General features: G+C 44.5%; 1 long non-coding RNA gene across 1 annotated transcript; it reads right to left on the reverse strand.

Moving 5' to 3' along the window:
- Positions 1–1,504: 1,504 nt before the first annotated feature.
- Positions 1,505–8,608, reverse strand: LOC143940998 (uncharacterized). The gene is made up of 2 exons (XR_013263965.1): positions 5,620–8,608; positions 1,505–5,518 (listed from the first exon to the last, which is right to left on the reverse strand). It is a non-coding gene; the product is annotated as an uncharacterized LOC143940998 (long non-coding RNA).
- Between the last annotated feature and the right edge of the window lie 8,809 nt (positions 8,609–17,417).

Genomic DNA, 17,417 nt, shown 5'->3' on the forward strand with positions numbered 1-17,417 from the left:
GAAGGTGTTTATTATTAAAGGTGAAAAAAAATCCAAACCATCATGGCCCTGTGTGAAAAAGTGATTGCCCCCCTTGTTAAAACATACTATAACTGTGGTTGTCCACACCTGAGTTAAATTTCTCTAGCCACACCCAGGCCTGATTATTGCCACACCTGTTCACAATCAAGGCATCACTTAAATAGGAGCTGCTTGACATAGTAAGGTCCACCAGAAGATCCTTAAAAGCTACACATCATGCCGAGACCCAAAGAAATTCAGGAACAATTGAGAAAGAAAGTAATTGAGATCTATCAGTCTGGAAAGGGTTATAAAGCCATTTCCAAAGCTTTGGGAATCCAGCGAACCACAGTGAGAGCCATTATCCACAAATGGCGAAGACATGGAACAGTGGTGAACCTTCCCAGGAGTGGCCGGCCGCCCAAAATTACCCCAAGAGCGCAGCGACGACTCATCCAAGAGGTCTCAAAAGACCCCACAACAACGTCCAAGGAACTGCAGGCCTCACTTGCCTCAGTTAAGGTCAGCGTTCATGCCTCCACCATCAGGAAAAGACTGGGCAAAAATGGCCTGCATGGCAGAGTTCCAAGGAGAAAACCACTGCTGAGCAAAAAGAACATCAAAGCTCGTCTCAATTTCTCCACAACACATCTTGATGATCCCCAAGACTTTTGGGACAACATTCTGTGGACCGATGAGACAAAAGTGGAACTCTTTGGAAGGTGTGTGTCCAAGTATATCTGGCGTAGAAGGAACACTGCATTTTATAAAAAGTACATTATACCAACAGTAAAATATGGTGGTGGTAGTGTGATGGTCTGGGGCTGTTTTGCTGCTTCAGGACCTGGAAGACTTGCCGTGATAAAAGGAACTATGAATTCTGCTGTCTACCAAGAGATCCTGAAGGAGAATGTCCGACCATCTGTTCGTGTACTCAAGCTGAAACGAACTTGGGTTCTGCAGCAGGACAATGATCCTAAACACACCAGCAAGTCCACCACCGAATGGCTGAAGAAAAACAAAATGAAGACTTTGGAGTGGCCTAGCCAAAGTCCTGACCTGAATCCTATTGAGATGTTGTGGTATGACCTTAAAAAGGCCGTTCATGCTCGAAAACCCTCTAATGTAACTGAATTAGGACAATTCTGCAAAGATGAGTGGGCCAAAATTCCTCCAGGACGCTGTAAAAGCCTCATTGCACGTTATCGCAAACGCTTGGTTGCAGTTGTTGCTGCTAAGGGTGGCCCAACCAGTTATTAGGTTTAGGGGGCAATCACTTTTTCACACAGGGCCATGATGGTTTGGATTTTTTTTCACCTTTAATAATAAACACCTTCATTTACAAATTGCATTTTGTGTTTACTTGTGTTGTCCTTGACTATTGTTTAAATTGGTTTGATGTTCCGAAACACTTAAGTGTGGCAAACATGCAAAGGAACAGGAAATGAGGAAGGGGGCAAACACTTTTTCACACCACTGTATATGATTATGTAATAGTCTGAGGTTATATTAACATTCAGGTTGAGAAAAAAATATATATGTTCTTTGAGTATAAAATGTATAGAGGGCTTCTTAGAAGTTCGGAAATTGAACTTCAGCTTTGTAAACATACAGTCGATGGGTCCCCACAGCTCCCTACCAAGCAGCTGTGGAACCTCAATTCTGCTCTTGTTTAAATTGCTTGACAGACCACAAAATACAATCATATTTATGTAGAAAAAGATTGTATTTTGTGGTAAAACCTGATTTTCCAGCAGTTGACACTGCAGGTGAAGTTTATGATTGTAGTAATGGGAAGCCTTCTTCTTTTGTAGCCATAACTTGCCTTACCACTCTCTCATAGGTATAATATGTTGCAGAATATTTGCGCAAACTGAAATACATGTCCCCACTTAATCTTTGAATGTTGTTTTTATGTTTGTTTTTTTGGCTAGTTCTGCTCATTTTGTTTTAGAATGTCTTATGTAGCCATCTTCAACTAAAAAAAATCTTTCACTACAGTCTCTGTACAGAAAACATAGCTATTTAATTAAGAGTGTATAGTATAAATTTATATATATGACTTTCACCAATTGTATGGTTTCATTTGTATCTGTCCGATGTTAATGAAAATAAAAGAAAATGCAGACACTTTAATGCAGTACTATGAATGTCAACCTTTTAAATTTGCTATATGAAAAAAAATATACGTTTTACTTGTAATATAATATATACCTTATAACTTATTTTCAAAAATGCTGCCAAAGTTTTCATATAGTCCTAGTATCCATTATATAATTCCACTCAAAACTAGTTTCACTGCTTAGAATGGAGTGAGACACACAGTAGTTTTCTCCCCCAATGTAGATCATCACCATTGTGAAACCCCTGACAGGAGACCTTCCATTGCACCCCGCACAGCTGTCAGGCTAAACTCTTAATTTTCAGCTATTTTTGTCACTGGCTTCATTAAGTTTGCATAGAGTCTACATTAAAGGGGAAATTATACAGATTAGGATTTCCTATAGCAGTGATGGCGAACCTTGGCACTCCAGATGTTTTGGAACTACATTTCCCATGATGCTCATGCACTCTGCAGTGTAGTTGAGCATCATAGGAAATGTAGTTTCAAAACATCTGGAGTTCACCATCACTGATCTATAGCAATATATGAAAGAGGTAGCCTGATTATTTGGGCAGAGCTGTAAAGGAAGATTTCCTTGCAGAGTCCAAGACTGCTATAGACTTGGCAGAAGGCTGCTCCTGCTTCCATCCACCCAAACAACAGAGACTCCTTTGGGCAGAGTTACTCTTTAAAAAACTGATCTGTCCCAAACTAAAATTTCAGTTTTAGATGATTGCTGGGAAACTGCTTACATTTATGGTCATCTCCAGTGGCAAGATCTCTTCCCGATAGCTTTCCCAACTCTCCCCTACCTAGACCACCCTTACAACAAATTTAAGCCATGGTGTCCAGCTCCCTCTGCTTGAATAAATGAGGTCCTGTGAGAGTGGAGTATTCCCTAGTGGTGGCTTTGGTAGAGGGACAGAGATATACCACAGAGAGCTTACCATCAGTCACCAAAAAATAAAATGTTGGCAGGTGATGAATTCCTCTGCTACCCATGTAAAGCTGAAATCTCAGTTTCAAGTGAAGCCGAAGTATGTATTCAAGATTTTTTTATTTTAGAATGTCTAATGGTTTGTATGAGTAAAATGGATTTACTGAGATCTCTGTAAATTTTCAGTTGTCGGCCTTATTGCATGCGTCATGGCGAGAAGTCATGGTATGATCTGCTTGGATATTGGATGAATGAGTTTCTCTGTTCTTGTTTTCAAGAAAATGACACGATTATTCTTCATTTGTAAAAAATAAAATAAGGTTCTAAAATGAATCTGTTGTCTCAGCTAATCTTTTATTAGCTTACAATGTGCTTTTAATTTTGATTTATATTTGTAACCTTTAACTCTGCAGGAAACCTGTGGGCCAGTTTTATTTAACATTTTGTTTTGAAGTGTAAATTCAGCCGAAACTTCTTTTTAATGCAGCACTATGAATGTCAACCTTTTCATTTTGCTATATGAAACATTATGTTTTACTGGTAATATCCTGTAGTATATACATTATAAGTTTTTTGTTTTTTTAAAGCTGCCAAAGTTTTAATATAGTTGTAATAACACTTACAGTACATTCGGAAAGTATTCACAGCGTCTTCACTTTTTACACATTTTGTTATGTTACAGCCTTATTCCAAAACTGATTCATTTCATTATTTTTCTCAAAATTCTACAAACAATACCCCATAATGACAACGTGAATGTTTGTTTGAAATTTTTGCAAATGTATTTTTTTTAAAAATCCTATGTACATAAGTATTCAAAGCCTTTTCTCAATACTTTGTTGAAGCACCTTTGACACCAATTACAGCCTCAAGTCTTTTTGAGTATGATGCTACAAGCTTTGCACACCTATTTTTGGGCAGTTTCTCCCATCCTTCTTTGCAGGACCTCTCAAGCTCCATCAGGTTGAATGAGGAGCATCGGTGCACAGCCAATTTCAGATCTCTGCAGAGATGTTCAGTCGGGTTCAAGTCTGGGCTCTGGCTGGGTCACTCAAGAAAATTATAGACAAAAAAATTATTGTGCAGGTATACAGACTAAATATAAAAGTACAATGTGCTGGCAACAGCACAACAGGACTAATCGTGATAAACGTGAAACAATAGGAAATGTTGCCACGCTAAACATAGATAATAAATAAACAAGTGTCCTTAAAGTCTGAACAACTAGTACTGTTCTAAAAAGTGCAGATAAATTCCTTGATGAATATTCTGACTCTGATTGTTGTAAAGCGACTATCCCTTGTGAGACCTCTATGCCTGGCCTATATAAGATATAATCACTGAGGACAATCCTGATCAGATAGTTTGAACTCATCAAATACCGATTCCATCCACAAGAGCTTTCATTCTGAACATCAGGTTACAGCAGGTGACAGGATACAAAACAGATGAATAGGTTGTAGTATTTATGCAGTCAAAAGATTACATGTGCCCTGCTACATGTTGCTTGTTGCTGCATCCATGACACAGTAAGTAAAAACACAGGAAGAAGGGTGGAGGATTACATATAAAGGAAGTGTGTCATAACATAAGGGAAAATGAACATGTGAAAACAAGTGCATTACCACAAAAGGTTACTAGATGGCAGCATGTGAACTAAATATAAACGCCCATAGAAAATGGTTAGGAAAACAGTCTATATTAATTCTATGCCCCGTTGGTGCAGCACACTCCCCGTCTGGCATGGTAAATGTCACTATATACATCAGAACGGTAGTTATGCAACTGCAAATAACAAACAGTGTAATTTGCTAGAGGTCTTAAAGACCTGAAAGACATAAAAAGAACATGCATATAATGCAATAAAAATAACTCTTAATTCAAGGCTTCAAGTTATATCAATTAAAGTTCAAGACACTTTCTTCTTGAAGTCACAGGTAGGATCCAGCAGCATAGGCAAACAAGTTCACTGTAAAAAAGGGTAAGGGCAGAATAAGTTCCGTGATAGGTCTGATGAAAGTCTTTACAGTCCCTTGTCTTGAAACCTTCACCTCCACCTTACATACCTTACCATCATCACTAGGAACGCTCTTTACAATAAGTCCCATGAGCCATTTGATTCTTTCAGTTTGCTGGTCCTTAAGCAGCAAAAAAAATAAAAATAAAATGAAAAATAAAAAAACCTTGTTAATTTAGTTAAATAGACTTATTATTAAAATGTACCATCATCCAAAATTATGAAGAATATAAACCGGAAGGTCTGGTTCCCATATCAGGCCTACCGAAGACAAGAGCGAGCTAACGGACTATTGCGGTACATAATAAACCAGTGAACTAAAGATAATTGAACCAAAGTTAAAATACAAATACAGTTTATTTAGATGATAAAAAAATTTAACAAAGCACAAACAGGTACAGGTGGTGACATGCTTCTACTAGTTTCGCTCAAAATGAGCTTCTTCAGGAAACATATGCATCTGTAAAAAAATATAATTATAACAACATATCAGCACAAAATCATTATAAACAAAAATGCATGGGAAAAGTTAACAACAGAAAACGCGTCTAAGGTTCTTACCCCACTCAGTGTGCCAACTGCAGTGCCAAGGAAACCCCAGGAGAGCCTCCCCCGGTGACTGGGGGAGGTGTAAGAATAGACAGGCTGGAATCTAGGTAAGGAGTAATTATATTAAATTATATTGATAATAAGTGGTTGCATCGTACCCAATGAAACATTTGGCACGATAAAACGATCAAAACCACAGCATGAAAAATAACCATACACAACCCAAAGTGAACACATACAAGTGATAAGTGATAAAGTCCTATAAAGTGTCATTATGCGACATTTGGTGAGCAAACATGCAGGGGGGGGGGAGTGCAGTGGGGCAGATGTACACCCAACATGTGTGCGGAGAGTATAATAGAATGGGGATGAGAACGAAAAGGAGGTGGCAAAAAGGGGGCAAGGGCTGGTGGAAAAATGAGGGCAAGGGAAGAATAAGAAAGAGGGGAAGAGCAAAGCGTGAACAACAAACACAAAAAGGAGGAAAAACACAAAAAGGAAAGACGTGGGAGGGGGTTGGGAGAGAGAAAAGAGGGTCCTTAAGCAGAACAAGATCTCTGACTTGTATGTTAGGGTTCAGCCGTTGCCATTTCCTGCATCCTTACAGAGTAGAAAGATACTCCATCTTCCAATGATTCCAGAAGCAGTTGGCGAGGTGTTGTACTCGCTTCCACTGGTCAAAGCACAGATTTCCTGCTTTAAAGTTTCCAGGTGGAACAGGAACAGACCCAAGCTTCTGGGTAAGATGAATAGCTGGGGTAAGGATAGTTGGGGTCTTTAGATCTTTGGACACTGGAACAAGTGGTCTTTAATTGATTATGGCAGATCTCTCTGCCAGGAAGGTAGTTAGAATCTCGTGGCAAAGTCTTGTGGTGTTAAAGTCCATAAGCATAGAGTCCAATATTTTACGTGTGATGCCTATCATTCTCTCCCATGAGCCACCCATGTGGGAGGAATGAGGAGGATTGAAAATCCATGTACAGCCTTTTTCAGCTAAAAAGTCCTGGATTGGCCTAGAATTGAGCTGTAACTCTCGACAGGCTCAAACAAAATTAGTTCCAGTCATATCATAGTGTCTTGACTGGTCCTCTGATATCTAGGAATCCTCTTAGAGCATTGATGAAACTTGAGGCATCCATAGATTCTATTACTTCAATGTGTACTGCACACACATTCATGGAAGTGAACAGCACTGCCCATTGTTTTCTATTTGCTTGGCCACCTCGAGTTCTGCGGGCTGTTACCATCCATGGCCCAAAAACAACAAAACCAACATAAGTGAAAGGTGGGTCAGTACTTAACCTGTCAGTTGGCAAATCTGACATTTGCTGGTGCTGGTGTTTCCCTCTCAGTTTGCGGCACTGAACACAGCTGTGCTCTTATGGCATCCTCTGTAAAGTGTCTACCTTGGTGCTTAACCCCTTCATGGTAGTGCCGTATGAGCAAAGTGGTGATGTGATGGCGGGCATGTATAATGAGAGGATTCTGTTCTTGCTCACTTAACTCAGCCTTGTTTAAACGTTCACCAACCCTTAGCATACCATTATTGTCATTAATGGATTCAGGTTGGCAATTGGGCTATTTTTAAAATGTCCCTTGTGTCACGGATACATTTAATTTCTGAGCCAAAGACACTCTGTTGTACACTGTGTATTATGATCAGTTCACCTTCAGCAATGTCTTTTGCAGAAAGAAGCTTTTGGCACACGTGCCAACCTTGACAGTGAGCACCTGTGGGCTTTTGTGTGGAAGCAATCTGCAAAATGAACTAACCTTGCGATGGTGCGTACAAGCCTTCTCCACTTGGAGAAACGTTCAAAGCATTGACAGCCCAAGACGAGTCTTTGTTCAGTTCTGGTGACGAGTATTTTGACTTCAGGATGAATCTCTGAATCTTTGTCAGGTACTATAAGACTGAAGACTTCAGCTGTGGTTTCTTCTGGATGATCCCGTAGGAATTCAGGAACTGTTAACCAAGAATTTGCAAAGACACTTGCAGGCACTGGCCTGGTGGCATGATCTGCAGGGTTAATTTCAGATGGAACATAATGCCATTGTTCAGGTTTAGATAATTTCCTAATCCTGTCTACACAGTTGCTGACATAGACATAGAAATGTTTAGTCTGGTTATATATGTAGCCCAGAACAACTTTGCTGTCTGTGTAGAATCTGACATCATCTATCTGAATGTCTAGCTCACACAGTATGAAATCTGCTATTTCTTCAGCTAGCACAGTTCCACAAAGTTCAAGCCTGGGAATCGTGTGTTCAGGCTTAGGTGTTAACTTAGCTTTCCCAAACAGAAACCCTATGTGGGCTTGATTAGAAGAATCTCTTACCTTGAGGTAAGTGACAGCTGCTATAGCTTCAATAGATGCATCTGAGAAGATGTGAAGCTCTTTCCTCTGACTTGTGGCAAGAGAGGCAGAAATGTAACAGCGTAGTATACGGATTCCATTCCAAGGCAGGTTTGTTACGATTGTTACCAGGACACCCACTTTGAAAGCTGATCTATTGGTAGTGGAGCATCCCAATCTTTAATAGTCTCTGAGAACTGTCTAAGGATTTACCTTGTATGGTGATGGGAGCTACGAATCGCACTGGATCATATTTACCACTGCCAGAACACCACGTTTGGTAAATGGCTCGTCTGCACAGCTGACTTGAAAACCAAAGGTGTCTCTTAAGAAGTCCCACCGTAGGCCCAGACTTTTCTGTACGGGTGGTATGTCCATTATTTTGATGTACTCTCTGTCTTCGACTGACAAGGCTATTTTGTTGTCATCAGTTGTAGTACAAAACATTGTACATCAGGTACTTGGATGATGTCAAGAGATTTCTCTTTTACTTCATAATGGCGAGGGCACTGTTTGAGGTGGGATGCACGTTCCTAACATGTACGTTTTGAGGGAGTGGATCTCGGGGGGCGTATGCATTCTATCCAAGCATATGTTGCCCACGATTACCCAGCCTAGATCAAGTTTTTGTGCATAAGGGACATCATGAGGTCCATTGCACTGCTTGCGTACTTTGTGTACTCTGAGAATGTTTCTTCCTAGCAAGATCAAAATTTCAGCATTCATGTCCATTCATGTCCATTGCAGGAATTTCATTAACAAAGTGCCTCAAGTGAGGATGGTGATATGCTGCCTCTGGAGTAGGAATTTATTCCCTTTCGTCTGGCATCTGGTCACACTCAACTAATGTTCTCCCTTATAGATATGAGAGACCATCAAACCATCATCCCTTCACGACCAGAACAGGTTCTGAGAGTATACGGTGATGTGTGTCCCTCTATCCCAAAGATCTCAAAGAATTTAGGATTAACCAGGGATCTGTTGCTCTGTTCAGCTATTATGGCATACATCCTAATAGCTTCCTGGGGTTGACCCTTTGGGTATATCTTGACTAGGCATATCTTAGCATAGCATTTGTGATCTAAGCCTTCTCCACAGACTTCTGTGCATGAAGAAGAAACGTTAGCTGTGGCTGGAGCATGACCTTGTTGCTCCCCGCTATGACTTGAGACAGGGCTGGAGGTAGGGGGCTGTTGTGAATTGTCTGAGGGTGGGCCCGGATGCATAGCTGTAACATGTCTCTCGCTACTGCATTCTGTGCATTTGATGACAACTTTACAGTCTTTAGCAAAATGTCCATAACAAGCACAGCACCTGTAGCATATTCCAAGTTTCTGAAGAATCTCCCTGCGCTCTTTGCCCTAAGCCCATGACATTTCTTTAGGGGTGAGGCTTCTTGTGAATAGGGCACCGACGATTAGGGTCTTTATCTCTGTCACCCGAATTGCTCTGGTGAGTGGGAGAGGATACGGGTGGTGAGATGTCTGTCCTTTTAACAGATATTGCTCTATTAAAGTCTCTACATTTTGCTGCTATGTTATCATACCTTGATGAAGACGATGAAACAGGCAAGTTGGGTTCACTGAAGCTGAAGCTGGGATCATTTCTCGTCCAGGCTTGATCACTGATGAACCTGCAAAAACATGCAAATGGAGGAAAAAAAGATACGTCATAGTCTCTTTTGTATCTTGAGCACTGTTGTGCCCATTTCTCTTGCAGGCCGTATGGCAGTTTAGACACCACTGTATTGACACCATGAGCAATGTACAGGAAGCTTAGTCCAGGTAGTCTTTGCCAACTCCAGCTCCATGAGAAGATCACTCAGATCTTGGACTTTAGCAATAGTCTTTGTTCCCTATTTTTGGGATGTTTTGCAGTCTCTTGAATAGAGCGCTTTCTATGGCTTCGAAACTACCATAGGCTTGCTCAAGTCTTGCCCATGCAGCAACAAGACCTGCATCTGGGTGGTCAATGTGCACTGTTCTCTTTTAAAACAATCTGCAGATTCTGGCCCCAGCCACTTTATGAGCAAATCAAGTTCCTTCTTGGTAGTAAGGTTGAGATCAGCAATGGAAGCTTGAAGGTTGATCTCCCGGTCCTGTAGCCCTCCGGACAGTTGTCAAACCTTGAGAGGGTAGTGTTAATGAGCTCCTGGCATACCATATATCTGGCAAAGTTATTCAAGTCTGATCTCTCACTCTTAGGTGCCAAAGTAACTTGTGGAACCCCTCGGGTGTGAAAGTTCTCTGGTGAATTAGGATGAGGTTTACCAGGATGAAATGATGTCGCAAGAGTGTTTAACTGTGGTGTAGTCCCTAAGGCTTGTGCTGGCTGTGGCTTGTCCCTGGAAGTCACCTTGTTGTCAGCAAGAGGTGATGCGGTTTGTTGCATAGATGCACTTGTGTTATAGACTTGAAGAGGTTCAGGCATTTGGAGCTGAGAGGTCTCTGCATTTAGAGTCAGAACAGTGTTGTTAGTAAGACGTACAGGCGATAACTCTGTATCATTGCAAGTATTATGCTTTAGTACATATTTACTGGAGCGTTCAACTGGGTCTTGCAGTTCCGCTGGGATGGGCCCGTCTGAGTTAGCACTTTCTCCCATTGCTTGTTTGAGAACTCTCAGCCTTGCTAGGGCAGCTGCTTCTTCCTTTTCCATTTGCAGAATCTTTAATTAGGAATCTACCTCTGCTTGTTGAGCTTTCATCTTTGCCCTTTATTCTGCTTGTTGAGCTTTCATCTTTGCCTTTTGTTCTGCTTGTTGAGCTTTCATCTTTGCCTCTATTTCTGCTTGTTGAGTTTTCATCTTTGCTTCCTTTCTGGTAAAGGAGCTTTGCCCTTTATTTGCTTCCAGACTTGCACGGGCCTCTATTAGCTTGTTGCTTCATGTTGAACTTCTAGAGTGAGAGGATCTAGAACAGGGATATGCAATTAGCGGACCTCCAGCTGTTGCAGAACTACAATTCCCATGAGGCATAGCAAGACTCTGACAGCCACAAGTATGACACCCAGAGGCAGAGGCATGATGGGACTTGTAGTTTTGCAACAGCTGGAGGTCCGCTAATTGCATATCCCTGATCTAGAAGAACGTGCAGTGTGCTTGGTTGATGTGGATCTGGTCTCCTGCAGTTGAGCTGCGCCTTACACTGGGCATTTTGCATTAGAGATCTGTTTGTTGGTTTAGTGCATCAGCCCTGGTCAGTTCTGCTGAAGAGTCCTCTATATTACAGTCCTGCAAGAAAGCTGTGTATTTTGCAAACAGCCACTGGTAGCTTCATACGTGGCAGATAAGCGATCTATAGAGTCTCTTAGTTCAGCTGGTTGATCATTTAAGTGTCACAAAACTGACATGCAGTGTGAAGTTCTGTCCCATAAGTCTGAGAGATTGCTGGAGAACTCATCTCTAGTGGCTTCATAGTTTTCTCTGAGTTTCTGTGTAGGTTTTATTGTACGTTTGGGTCTTACACTCTGCTCGGCAATATCTGCAAAATCTGCTTGCTGTACATCTGCGGGTTCAGAGGCATGATGAATCTGCATTGGTTCAGCCACAAAAGGGTGCTCAAAATCTTGTCTAGACATTTTTCACATTTTTGCAAGAAATGGTACGGTCTCTTTAAAAAGGTGGACAGCAGCTTAGACAGGTGGGGCAACGCAGTTCAATGCAGAGAAACAGTTTTTAACGTTCACATGAGGTGCAGTAAACTCGTCCGACCATGTGCTTCACAAGATGGCGGGTGGCACTGGGCTTGATTGCAGATCAGGCGCACACATATACACAGCAGGCTGTGGGAATTCTATCATCTTTTGACTATTCTGACTCCGATTGTTGTGAAGTGAATATTAGGGTGACATTTCCAAACTGGCATTTGGGGACAATTTTGCCAAGGACCAGGGGGGTCACGCGCAAATGTAGTCTCAGGGTTGACAGCGGATGCAGAAGTGGGGGGGGATTTGTTGGGTGAATAGATGGTGCTACCACTGAAATCATTCTGACACCAGGCTTAGTATGGTGTCAGGATGATCAAATCACATTATTTCTATTACTACATTGTAATATAAAATGAAATAGTTCAACTCACCATAACGCAGAGGGAACCCTGAGCTTGCCATTTGCCACTAGATGCCGCTTGTCACTTGCCACTGTCTCCTGCCACCAGATGCCACTTGCCACTGTCTCCTGCCACCAGATGCCACTTGCCACTGTCTCCTGCCACCAGATGCCGCTTGCCACTGTCTCCTGCCACCAGATGACATGTGTCACTTGCCACCATCACCTGCCACCAGGTGAAGCATGTCACTTGTCACCTGCTGCCAGAGAGAGGGTAGGGAGAGAGAGAGAGCGAGAGAGCGAGAGAGAGACAGAGGGGGGGACAGGCAGATAGAGACAGAGGGGGGGACAGGCAGATAGAGACAGAGGGGGGACAGGCAGATAGAGACAGAGGGGGATAGGGAGAGAGAGACAGAGTGGGACAGGGAGAGAGAGACAGAGGGGGACAGGGAGAGAGAAGGGGGGACAGGGAGAGAGAAGGGGGAGACAGGGAGAGAGAAGGGGGGGACAGGGAGAGAGAGGGGGCAGGGAGAGAGAGGGGGACAGGGAGAGAGAGGGGGGGACAGGGAGAGAGAGGGGGGACAGGGAGAGAGAGGGAGGAGAGTGATGGTGACAGGCAGAGAGAGGGGGGACAGGCAGACAGAGGGGGGACAGGCAGACAGAGGGGGACAGGCAAACAGAGGGGGGACAGAGAGACAGAGGGGGGACAGGGAGACAGAGGGGGGCAGGGAGACAGGGAGACAGAGGGGGCAGGGAGACAGAGGGGGAGAAGAGAGAGAGAGGGAGAGAGAGAGGGAGAGAGAGGGAGAGGGGGGAACAGGGAGACAGAGGGGGACAGGCAGAGAGAGGGGAGAAAGGCAGAGAGAGGGGAGACAGGCAGAGAGAGGGGAGACAGGCAGAGAGAGAACAGGCAGACAGAGGGGCAGACAGGCAGACAGAGGGGGGGCAGGCAGACAGAGGGGGGACAGGCAGAGATTGAACAGGGAGACAGATGGGCGACAGGGAGAGAGGGGACAGGGAGAGGGGGGAGAGTGATGGTGACAGGGAGAGGGAAGGAAGACAGGGAGACAGAGGGTGGACAGGGAGACAGAGGGTGGACAGGGAGAGAGAGGGAGACAGGGAGAGAGAGAGGGAGACAGGGAGAGAGGGAGACAGGGAGAGAGGGGGGACAGGGAGAGAGGGGGGACAGGGAGACAGGGAGAGAGAGGGGGGACAGGGAGACAGAGGGGGTAGGTAGAGAGAGGGAGGGGGGCAGGGAGAGAGATAGGAAGGAGGGCAGAGACGGCGGTCAGGGTCTGGTTAGCTACAGACAGTGCTCAGCTCACTCACTTGGATGGTCCAGGGGGGCTCACAGTCAGCGGCTTCCCGGTGAGTGTCACAAGCTTGCCCAGGCAGGCATGCTGGATGGAATAGTGTGCGGATCTCCCCTCGGAGGATGGAACGGCAGTGGCCGTCGGAGGACTTCTGTCCCCGCCCACCACCAGCGTGACCTATCAGCCACCTATCACAGTAGCCAAAGAAAGTGCTCCAAGGCTTTGTGCTACAGGTGGTGAGTGGGCCAGCAACAGTAAGAAGCCACCCTCAGGACTCAGGAGGAGGAGATACAGAAGACGCTCTCTGGCTTCTCTCTCGCTCTCCCTGCTGCTGCGGCCGGAGGCGGAGGTGGGTGGACTCAGAGCGCTGTTGCTAGGCAATGTTTATTGCCGCGGCTGTGTGTCCTTAGTTCATTCCGGGACACTGTATTGTCCCGGAATGAAGGTGCCCGGGACACGGGACACAGATATAAATTAAGGGACAATCCTGGGCAATATGGGACACGTGGGCACCCTAGTGAATATCCCTTGTGAGGCCTCTATGCCTGGCCTATATAAGATATAATCACTGAGGACAATCCTCATCAGATAGTTTGAACTCACCAAATACCGATTCCAACCACAAGAGCTGCTTTTATTCTGAACATCAGGTTACAGCAGATGACAGGATACAAAACAGATGAATAAGTTGTAGTAGTTATGCGGTCAAAAGATGATATTGTCTGTAGCTTACAATGCAGAATACATGTGCCCTGCTACATGTGGCTTGTTGCTGCATCCATGACACAGGAATTTTAGAGATGTTACAGAGGTGAATTCTACAAACTTTTGGCAACGATTGGACTTGAGGATGAAATGACAAGTTAGGGTCTAGGATTACACCTAGTACCCTGGCATGAGGGGAGGTCCTGATGGTTGCATTGTTGATTTTGATAGAAAAGTCAGGGAGGGGGGCACAGGCGGGGGGTGGATATTATTACCTCAATTTTAGAGAGATTTATTTAAAGGAAGTGGTGCGACATCCATGCTGATATGTCAGTTAGTAAGTTAGTAATGCAAGAGAAGACTGAAGGAGTGAGGTGAGGAGTAGACAAATAGATTTGGGTGTCATCTGCATATAAGTGGTATTGGAAGCCGTGGGTAGTTACCAGGTGGCCAAGAGAGGAGGTATAGATAGAGAAGAGAAGGGGTCCAAGAACAGAGTCTTGGGGGACCCCCACAAAAATGGGCAATGAAGAGGAGGAGACAAAGTTGTAGGTAACACTGACGGAGCGCTGTGATAGATAGGCAGAGAACAAGGATAGAGTAGAATCTTGGAGGCCAAGGGAATGGAGTTTATCGAGAAGGAGCAGGTGATCAACAGTATCAGAGAGGTCAAGTAGTAGAAGTATGTAATACTGGCTGTTGGTTTTAGCAGTTAGTAAATCGTTAATGAGTTTTAGTAAGGCAGTTTCTGTGGAGTGCTGTGAGTGAAAGCCAAAGAGTAAGGGGTCAAGAAAGTTATTTTCAATGGGGTAAGAGCTAAGACAGTTATAGACTAAGTGTTCTAGAAGTTTAGAGGTGAATGGGAGCAATGAGATTGGTATTAGGTTGTTCAAGTTGGTGGGGTCCAGTGAGGGCTTTTTAAGTATGGGAGTGATCTGCGCATGTTTTAGAGGGGAAGGTGCCACTAGAGAGGGAGAAACTGAAGATGTGAGTAAGGGAGCATAGGATAGAAGAAGAGGGTGACCGCAGTAGTTGTGAGGGAACGGGATCCAAGGGACAATTGGTTAGGTGGGCACCTGAGAAAAGTTTTGTAAGCTCAGTGGTAGCCAATTCAAAAGAGGGGAGTGTTGAATGTGCTGTTAGGCAAGGTATGTTGGGTGGGGAAGATGTATGCACAGTGGAGGTATAGTCATGAATTGCATAAATCTTGTCTTTGAAGCGACTGGCACTCTCTTGGGCAGTGAGTGAGTTAGTGGGTAGAGGGGGCAGGGGACGAAGCAGAGAGTTAAAGGTTGAGAAGAGCCAGCAGGGACTGGATGACAAGGTATTACTGAGGCCGCGTACACACGGGCGGACTGTCTGCCCAACTTAGTCCGCTGAACAGTGTTTCAGCGGACAATCCGCTCGTGTGTGGGCTTCAGCGGACTTTTTCAGCGGACAGTCTGACGAACAAAGTCTTACGGAATTTCCGTAAGACAGTCCGTTCAAACTTGGTTTTGCCCGTCCAAACTTGGTTTCAGCGGACAGTCTGCTCGTGTGTAGGCAAGTTGGACGGACTAAGTATGGCGCATGCTCAGAAAGGGTTTACACGGCCGAAGGTTGCATTGCAGTGTATAGGACATCGTTTTTCTAGTCCCGTCGTACGTGCTGTACACGTCATCACGCACGCTTTCAGCGGACTGTCTGCTCATCGTGTGTGGTCAAGTCCGTTCATGCTAATTTTGAACGGACTGTCTGTCGGATTGTCTGCCGAACTTAGTTGGGCAGACAATCCGCCCGTGTGTACGCGGCCTAAGAGAGACAAAGTAGGCTTGTTTGGCAGCATGGAGCAGGAATTGTATTTTAGAAGGGCAGATTTATATAGGGTTAAGGCTTGCATGCATTTGGTCGTTCAAGAGCACAGCAATGTCTCTTGAGATTTCTAGTGTTGTCAATTTGCTAGGGTTGTAACAGTTGGGGCCTGATTCGGCATGTGGTTAGAGGAGCAAGTGCATCTACTGATGAGAGTGAACTGTTGTAGACAGAGGTGGCCAGGTCAGGACAGGACAGGGGAGAGATTATGTCATATAGGTGGTCAGCAGCAAAAGAGAGGAGAATGGTTAAAGTGGCAAATGTTCCTACAAGTAATTGTTTGCTGCTTGGAGGGATGGGTGGTTGGAGGTAAGGGTACAGTGAAACTGATGAGGTTGTGATCAGAGAGAGGAAAGGGGGTGTTGGTGAGGTTGCCAGGATTGCACAGATGGGAGAATACAAGGTCAAGTTTATTACCATTGGAGTGAGTGGAAGTATGTGTCTATTGGGCTAAGTCAAAAGATGAGGTTAAGTTGAGAAGTTGAGCTGTAGTTGGGCTGTTAACATTGACAGGAATGTTGAAGTCACCAAGAATGATAGTGGGTATTTCAGAGAAGAGAAAGTAGGGTAGCCAGGCAGCAAAGTCATCAAGAAAGCGCAATACCAGTCCAGGAGGCCGATAAATTGCTGCAATCCTCAGAGAAATAGAACAGACGAATACAGTGCATTTCAAAAGACGAGAGGGATACAGAGGGAGGGATAGGAAGGACTTGGAAGGTGCTTTGTTGGGATAAAAGGAATCCAACGCCGCCTCCTTTGTGTCTGTTGGGTCTGGGGGAGTGCATCCAATGGAGACCACCATGGGAGAGGGTAGCAGGAGAAGTTGAGTCAAAATTTTGATGGCAAGTATGTTAAAGCCATGAAAGATGAAGATGTCATGTACAGATGTTAGCTTGTTACAGATGGAGAGGGCTTTCCAAAGCGCACATGAGATAGGTGTGCTGCTTTGAAGAAGCAGGGGGATAAAAATTAAACTGAGTGGATTGCGGTGGCTGTCAGAGGAGGAGAGGTATTGAATATATGGCTTGCAGTTGGAAAATGGCATACCCAGATTAGGAGAAATGTCACCTGAGACTAGGAGAAGGAGGAGGGCAAGGAAGGCAAGATGGGAGTGGGATGTGCATGAGCGCACATGTCTAATGGCCCTGGAGTTTATGTCAGCATGTGGGTGCAGTAAATGCAGAAGATGATGCACTACTACTGCATAGGGAGAGGGTAGGAGTGAGGGTGATACAGTATGTGCATGCTGCGGGGTAGAGAGGATGGGGTAGAGCATAGGCGTGCCCACGTGGTGTGCCAGGTGTCCCCAGGCACACCTTAATCATCCCTGTGCTCTGTCGTTGTTTCACACCTTTTGTTATTGCTGACTGCCTGCAAAATGTTTGTCCTGTCCCTGTGTAACTCAGTCACCACCACTGGGGTAGGGTCCGGCCAGCAAAAACAGCTGTGCTGCGAGTGGGAGGTGTAACCCAGACGCTTTTGCTAATGCAGCTTCTATAGTTCTGGCTGCAAGTCTCACAGGCACCGGCGGAGTGAT

The sequence above is a fragment of the Lithobates pipiens genome, unplaced genomic scaffold (genome assembly GCF_037356315.1).
Source record: "Lithobates pipiens isolate NorthernLeopardFrog02 unplaced genomic scaffold, aLitPip1_a1.2 Scaffold_3, whole genome shotgun sequence".
NCBI lineage: Eukaryota > Metazoa > Chordata > Amphibia > Anura > Ranidae > Lithobates > Lithobates pipiens.